The sequence below is a fragment of the Galeopterus variegatus genome, unplaced genomic scaffold (genome assembly GCF_000696425.1).
Source record: "Galeopterus variegatus unplaced genomic scaffold, G_variegatus-3.0.2 Scaffold283, whole genome shotgun sequence".
In the NCBI taxonomy this organism is placed as follows: domain Eukaryota; kingdom Metazoa; phylum Chordata; class Mammalia; order Dermoptera; family Cynocephalidae; genus Galeopterus; species Galeopterus variegatus.
In genome coordinates this window covers 265,665-274,039 of record NW_007726394.1, presented here as the reverse complement: position 1 = coordinate 274,039, position 8,375 = coordinate 265,665, and the positions used below count along the sequence as shown (strand labels likewise).

The window sequence follows — 8,375 nt, the reverse complement described above, 5'->3', positions numbered from 1 at the left end:
TGGTGTATAAAGTACATTCAAAAACATTGTTTATCTATTTCATTTAATAGAAAAAAAAATGCCAAAAAGAAAATACCACTGAAGGGCCGGCCCGGTGGCGCACTGGATAGTGCGCCGCTTGGGAAGCGTGGCGGCGCTCCTGCCCGAGGGTTCGGATCCCACATGCAGACCAGTTCCCGCTCACTGGCTGAGCAAGGTGCGGGAGCAGCACCGAGGGTTGCAATCCCGTTCCGGTCCCCAGTCTGGTACGGGGGCAGCACTGAGGGTTGCGATCCGTTGCCGGACACGGAAAAAGACAAAAAAGACAAAAAAAAAAAACAAAAACTATTTTGAAATATAAAGTTTAAAAAATCAAATAAGGGGCCGGCCCGGTAGCGCACTTCTACAGTGCGCCGCTTGGGAGTGCGGCGGCACTCCCACCGAGGGTTCGGATCCCACATACAGACCGGTTCCCGCTCACTGGCTGAGCGAGGTGCGGATGCAACACTGAGGGTTGCGATCCCGTTGCCAGTCCCGGTCCGGTACGGGCGCGACACTGAGGGTTGCGATCCGTTGCCGGACATGAAAAAAGACAAAAAGGAAAAAAAAAAAAAAAAAAAATCAAATAAACTTAGTGACTTAAAATAATAAGTATTTTATTATATTTCTAGATTTTGTGAGTCAGGAATTTGGGCAAGACTCAGCTGGGCAATTCTTCTGTTCCATGTGGCAGCTACTAGGGTCACTTGGAGGTATTCTGCTTTCATCTGGGCTGATCTTGAGCATCCAAGATAGTTTTACTCACATTTTTGGCACTTTGGCATTAGCGGGAAGGCTGACCTCAGTAGGGCCCACTCCTCTCTCTGTGGTCCCTGGGCCTCTCCATGTGATTTCTCCAGCAGGGTGGCCAGACTTCTTACATGGTGGCTCAGGGATCCAAGAGCTAGTATTCCAAGATATAGAAGTGGAAGCTACCGGTCCGTTAAGGCATAGCTGGGGGACATAGTCCTCACTTCTCAATGGTCAAAGAATTTGTTCTATTCTTTAACCCACCACACATGGAAAAGGGCTTCCCCCTCCCCCCACCTCCATTGCACAGGACTGGATTAATCATAACGCTTGGTTCTTGGCATGCTCTCATCATGGGTCCAGGTGCAGACTGCCTCATTTATTTATTTATGTTTTTGCTTACCTCTTCTCAAAAAGCTCAAAGGAAGTCTTGTTTTTCCTTTTGGTGTCATTTGTGATTTATATACCTGCTTGATAATATGACTATGAAGAACTTCTAGTGAAAAATCTATGCTTATCTCTGATTGGAATGGGGTAACACCATACTCTTACTTCTTAAATACAACATTTTCTTTATTTGTATTATTTGGCAAAACTTACCGGCAAAACTAAAAAATTGTATAGTCTAAAAGGTTTCTGGGGGAGTGGGGGAGCTTTAAGGGCTGTTCTTTTTTTTTTTTTTTTATAAAGACGACCGGTAAGGGGATCTTAACCCTTGACTTGGTGTTGTCAGCACCACGCTCAGCCAGTGAGCGAACCGGCCATCCCTATATGGGATCCGAACCCGGGGCCTTGGTGTTATCAGCACCGCACTCTCCCGAGTGAGCCACGGGCAGGCCCTAAGGGCTGTTCTAAAAGGTGGACATAGCTAAATTTGCTGGAGGTAGGGCAGGAAAATTAAACCCTGTATCCGGAGGTGGTGTTACAGTGAAAACAGCATGGGCTTTGCAGTCAAACTGATGTGGGTTGAATCCTGACTCCTCTACTTTCTAGCTGTTTGGGAATTCACCTCTCAGAGCCTCAGTTTCCTTATCTATATGTTGGGAATAATAATGTCAACCCTGCCAGATGTTGTGAGGGTTACAAGACACTACAATGTAAATAAAGCACCCAGTATTCTACCTGGTATATAGTAGTTCTCGATATGTACTAGTGGGATTATGTACACTGATGCTCAGTAGGCTAAAAAATACTTTCACATGCACCTTTAGACTGCTTCTGAGAGAGGGAAGACAGCTGGCTACATGTCCTTCTTTAGGAAGTGAAGATACAAAGACCAGCAACAATTGAAAGCCACAGCCTGGTGCAACAGAAGGAGGGCAGAAGGCTGCTGAGGATGGTCCAGTCCTTGTCTGACATGGAGCCCTGGGGAGGCAAGGTGAGCACCTTATAATCAGACACTGGTCTTGTCACCTTAGACTTTTCTGTGGCAGGACCAGGTGCTGAGAACAGACTGAAACCACAGACTCTGCCCCCAGGGAGGCATTCTACTAGCGGAGTAAGTGATGGCTGGATTTGGAGATGTTTCCAATATCATAATGGGAAAACATTAATACTCAGTACATAAGCAAAAACAGGAGCAGTTCCATTCATCTTGCTAGGTTAGTAGCAATTTTACTGTTTGTAATAAGGTTTGAGAAATAAAGACTAAGGATCAAGCACATTTAACTTGAAAAAGTAAACTTTTCTTTCTTAACTTATTTTCACTGTTGTTTTTATAACATCCAGTGAAAGAGTTGTTGCCACAGAAAACATTTTAATTAAGTTTAGGCCCTACAAGGCATAAAGAAGTAACTTTACAGTTATCAGAAGTGACAATAATACTCAAATGTGCAAGTATAGAACTTGGGTCCATGGGGCTTTTGTTTTTTGTCAAAAGTATAAATGTATAGTGAAACTATCCCCAGAAAAGCAACGGGGAGAACAGTACGCTACCATTACACAAAAATGGGATATATATGGTATAAATGAATAGAATTTTGCTGGAAGTGTATCCAGGGAACTAGGACTATTGGTGGCTTCACATTTATACTTTTACAAACGCATGTGTAGTATCCATAACTGAGAGGTAGCATTGTTTTCTACATTCTTTTATTATTGAAATTTACATAAATAGTATCAAATCAGATGAATAATTCTGTATCTTTTTTCACTCAACATTTTGTATATTTATGTACATATACATACCTACCTATGTATTATATTTAAATAAGGTATATATTTACATGTCTAAAAATCAAAACAGCATAGAAAGGATTACAGAGAAACGTCTCATCCCTAATCCTGTACTCCTCCCCCAAGTGACCACCTTATTCATTTCTTTTTATACTCTTCCAGAATTTTCATATGCAAACACATATATTCTAATGCCTCTTTTTTGACACAGAGGATAGCATTCTGTTGACACTCTTCTGCATCTTTCTTCTTTCACTTAGCAATGTACTTGGAGATTTTTCCATATTTGTGCATCAAGAGCTTTCTCAATTTTTTTTCTCAATTTTTCTCACTCTTTTTTAGCATATTAAATCCCATTGGATAGATACACCATAGTCTATTTAACTGTTTTCTTACTGAAAGACAATTGAGCTGTTTCTTAGACAAAGCCTTGCCCACCTTCCATGGCAGAGTCCAACCTAGCAGGCAGGATGGGGTTATGAAGTGGGTGGGGAGGTGGGAGAGACACCCTACTTTCCCAGGTGGGCTGAGGATGGAGGTCAGGCTCTGGGACAAGACAGAAGGAAACGTGGGGATGAGAAATGGGAGGCAAGGCGGGGTTGCCCTCAGGTCTCCTAGGAGGTCAGTTCCTCTGCTGGCTTTTCCTCTACTGTCCCTACTGCTCTTGCTCAGTTCCCTCCTTCCATTTGTCGCTTACCTGTTGGCCTTCTCCTAGCTCTAAGCCTGACTCTGCCTGGGTAACTTCCCAAGACTTCACTGTGGGATGTGGGTCGGGGGTTATTAAAGTATGATTGCTTTCACCACCTTGCCTCCCATGGCACCTGGTCCGGGGCCACGAACAATTGCTGATGGCTCAGTGGTCTTCACTGGCCCTGGTTCAGCATCCCTGTCTGCCCACTGCTGGTCTCCTGGGGCCTAAACCTCAGCTGCCCTGGGCTGAAAAAACAGAAGCTTGGGGCTCACTTCCCAACCCCCATCAGTGGGCCACACCCTGTGGTTCCTCCTTGTGCACATTTAAAAGGACTTGCACAATACACTGACGAAACCCAGGAGGACAAGTCTAAAGGGGCAGTGGTTCCCTCCCAGATCACAGAGCAAGCTGGTGTTACAGCCTGGACTTGTGCTGTTGGGGTGGTAAGCAGGTGGAGGGGGTTCCTGCCTCTAGGTCCAGGAAAGCCTCCCTCCCGTCTCTCCATGGTTGTCATTCCTTGGCTCAGCTGCCCTGTGGGGTATGCAGGATGAGGAGGGCAGAGGATCTGGACTTGGAAGGGGGACAGGAAACCTAGCCTCCCTCAGGACTTGTCCACTTCTGGCTGTGGTCCTATGGCAGGAATAGATGGACATGGCCTGGCAGATGAAATGGCTGCTGCTTCTGACTTTGGTCACTGCTGCTTGGGATGCCCAGCCCAGGACTCCATGAGCCAGGACAGACCTGCCCAATGTCTACATGGACGCCGAGCACCACAAGGTAGAGCCTGGCCCCGAGGACAAGTTGCATGGTCAGGATGGGAGGGGGATTGGGTTGGGGGAGAGGGCTGATCCTGACAGGGAAGAAATTAAGGGAATGGAAAGATCAGCTGTGGGGGGGAGATGGGGGCAGGAGGGTGGTTGAGGTGATCCTGGAGGACCTTCCTCTGGGAGGCCACCAAATCTACAATAATGGTGGGACCATATATATAGTACCCATTATGAGCCAAGAGCTTTCCTTCTGTTTTGTCAGTGAATATGTCCAATAGGCCTACTTGGAAGGCAAGTGGTGGTCTCTACTAATAAAAATGAGGAAATAGGCCCAGAGAAGGCACAAGTACACGTGGGAATTGAGGAAAGGGATTGGTGTACCTTTCCCAGCCTTACTTGTGTGCCAGCCCACAGAGCTCAATGGCAAGGTAGAAAAGGAAACAGGCCCCTGGTGGTCAAGATGCAGCAAACATGCACAAACAGGCCAAATCCCCACCCCCATTAGATACTGAAGAGACAGTGACAAATCAGATATGTTGGGAAGACTTCCCAGTAAACTGGCCATTGACCTTGGCCTTGATGATACTTGGAGAACGAGTGAGAGTTTTCCAGGAAGACAAAGCAGGAAAGGGCAGCCTGGCAGAAGACAGCATGTACGTAGGTTGGAAGGTGCCAGCACGAGCAATGGAAAGTCTGGTGTGGTCAGAGCCAAGGATGTTGCTGTTCACAAAGAAGGGGAGGTGAAGCCACAGCCCCATTTCATAGATTAGGCCACTGAGGGAGCTGGTGGAATCTGACTTTGAATTGGATCTCCAGGCTCAGGAGAGATGCCAGTATTTCATTCCTTCTGGTCTCCAAACGCTGCACATTGCTAGAGGGCTGGCAGTGTTCCCAGGGGGAGAGTGTGGCATGGACGGACTCCAGGGTCTTGTAATGAAGAGAGAGACGTCCAGGAGCCCCATGACATCTGAGTCATTTCAACATTTCATTTGCTTTTTTAAAAAATTGTGTTAAATATACATAACATAAAAGTTACCATTCTAACCATTTCTAATTGTACCATCACCACCATCCATCTCCAGAATTTTTTCATCTTCCTAAAAATGAAACTCTGTACCCACCACTTCATTTGCTTTTAAGGAGCCCTGTGGAACACCTCCTTGTTGCCAAGAAATGGTGCGGCTGTAGACCTTTAAGAGACAGATGATTACAATTCTGAGTGATACGGGCTATATGAGAGTGGCCATTTTTATGCAGCCCCTCCTCTAGGCCAGGGAGTGCTTTTCATTCTATCTACCTCTTTTGGAGGCAGGAACCACTGACCCTGGCTGGCAGCTCAAGCATGATGTGCATGGGTCATGCAAGGGCAACCGAGAGTTGGTGCATCAAGAAAAGCATTTGCAAAGTCAGGGAGGCCTGGAGGCACGTGGCATGAGGCAGGGGGTTGGAGAGGGGAGATCTTGCCCCCCTCACCCCCCCACCCCTGACAGCTTTCCTTCCGGTTTCTCTTGGGTGCCCAGACAGCTCACTTGACCCTAGGTGTGAGAGTTCATCTCAGAGATTTTAAGCAATGGCCCCTGATCACTCAGCTCTTTTTTATTTTATTTTATTTTTTGCGGCTGTCTGGATGGGGATCCAGAGGCTGTGCTCTAACCAATTGAGTTAACCCGCCAGAGCCCACACAGCTCTTCTGAGTCCTAGCTTAAAAAGAAACCTCCACCACCTCCACCTGTCTTACTTGCCTTGAATTTCGCTTTCTAGGATTGTCTCTTCCATTCTAGTCAGGTCCACATTCGGGCTGTGCTCAGGTTCTCTGTTCCCCTGCTGCTCTCAGGATCCATCTGGAGTCTTCTAGCCTGGAGTTCCACAGCCTTGGGAGAGCCAGACCAGGCCCTTGACCTATACCCTACCCCCCACAAACGTGGGGCCAGGTTCCTCTCCCCCATCTCCTGAGCTAAAATCTTAACCCTACTATTTATCAGAGATGTGGCTTACTTAAACTCTGTAAAAACTGGGGTAATGATTTTTACTGGGTGGTTGAGAGAATAAAGTACAAAAGCCTCAGGGACTTTGCACCTACTGTTTTCTTTTTTTTTTTTTAAAGATGACCGGTAAGGGGATCTTAACCCTTGACTTTGGTGTTGTCAGCACCACGCTCATCCAGTGAGTGAACCGGCCATCCCTATATGGGATCCGAACCCAGGGCCTTGGTGTTATCAGCACCACACTCTCCCGAGTGAGCCACGGGCCGGCCCGCACCTACTGTTTTCTATGCCTAGAATGTTCTTTGTCTTCCCCCCACCTCTGACTAAAACTATAAGCTTCCTGAGGGCAGAGAATTTATCTGTTTTGTTCACTGTGGTATTTCTAGCACCTAGTAAGTGCCTGATATATAAATAAGCACTCAGTTCGTATTGGCTGGATGCAATATGGATAATATAAATAACTGGAATAATGTGAAATAACTTTTAAAATGGTTAAGAGCTGTACAAATAATAATTACTCTCCCAGACAGTGGCTCCCCCCTCTCTCACATCCTCTGCATTACTATATGTTAAAAGCTAACATTCTAATTGCCTCTGCCCCCAGACGGGGGCTCCTCACGGGCCCTTCCCAGCTAGTGTTCCTCTGGATGACCTACCTGGGGCAGACTATGGAGGAGATGGCTGTGGTGGGGGAGGGGCTTAGCCTGTGTCTTCCCCACTCAGAGCAGTCCCTGGAGGAAGAACGCCTGCTGCTTGGCCAGCACCAGCCAGGAGCTGCACAAGGATACCTTCTCCCTGTAGAACTTTAACTGGGAACACTGTGGCAAGACGGAGCCTGCCTGCAAGTGCCACTTCATCCAGGACAACTGTTTCTATGAGTGCTCGCCCAACCTGGGGCCCTGGATCAAGGAGATATGAGTGTTGTCCCCACAAACATAAACCTCAGCAGAGGGCAAAGCCTGCAAGCCATTTTCAGGGAGAACTTGGTTCCAGGATTCTGGTCTAAGGGTAGTGAAGCCACTGCCCCCTCCCCCAGCCCCAGTCCCCTTTGAGGCAGTAGCTGCTGAGATACTTGGCTGACAAGAGTCCTCCCTCCTAAGCCACCCAGGTGAACCAGAGTTGGCACAAAGAGCGAATCATGAATGTGCCCTTGTGCAAAGAGGACTGTCAGAACTGGTGGGAGGATTGTCGCACCTCCTACACTTGGAAGAGCAATTGGCAAAAGGGCTGGAACTGGACCTCAGGTGAGGGCCTGGGGGTGAGGAATGGTGGTTTGGGGTTGGGAGAGGTGCAGTCTGGCCCAGAAGCTAAGAGTTCTGTGTTCTCCCTAGGGATTAACAAGTGCTCAGCCGGGATTGTCTGCCGCGTTTGAGTCCTACTTTCCCACACCTCCCGCTCTTTGTGAGGGCCTCTGGAGTCACTCCTACAAGGTCAGCAACTACAGCTGAGGGAGCGGCCGCTGCATCCAGATGTGGTTTGACCCAGCCCAGGGCAACCCCAATGAGAAAGTGGCGAAGTTCTGTGCTGCCGCCATGAATGCTGGGGCCACACCCCATGGGACTGGGGCCCTTGTCTCTGGTTCCTGATCCAAGAAGGGTCCCTGGGGTTCCTCTAGCAGCCTGTTCTAAAAGACAAATCCGTGTGTGTTTTGTGTCTTGTAAATGATTTGGGGATGAATGGGTTGGGGGGACACATCGCCTATCGTTCCTATTGAGAGGCCCCAAATGGGGCTGAAAGTAGGTTGAAGTTCAGTGGAAAGTAAGGGGTGGAAATTGAGTTAGAATCCAAGCATCTGATCCCTTAGTCTGGGGTTCTTACCCCTGTGCCGAGCTTCCCCCTCATGCCAAGCGCATCACAAAGGGAAAAGGGAAATGGTAGAGGGAAGGTGGGTAGATGGTGGATGAGTTATTGGGCGCCTGGTGGGGAAGGATGTTTCTTTCCCTTTACCTTACTAGATGTGGGCTGGGGTGGAAGTATTGGTGGGGGGAT

At 47.8% G+C, this 8,375-nt stretch overlaps 1 pseudogene; it reads left to right on the top strand.

The window, feature by feature from the left end:
* Positions 1 to 7,972, top strand: part of LOC103585890 — a 22,129-nt pseudogene extending 14,157 nt beyond the window's left edge.
* The last annotated feature ends 403 nt before the right edge of the window (positions 7,973 to 8,375 follow it).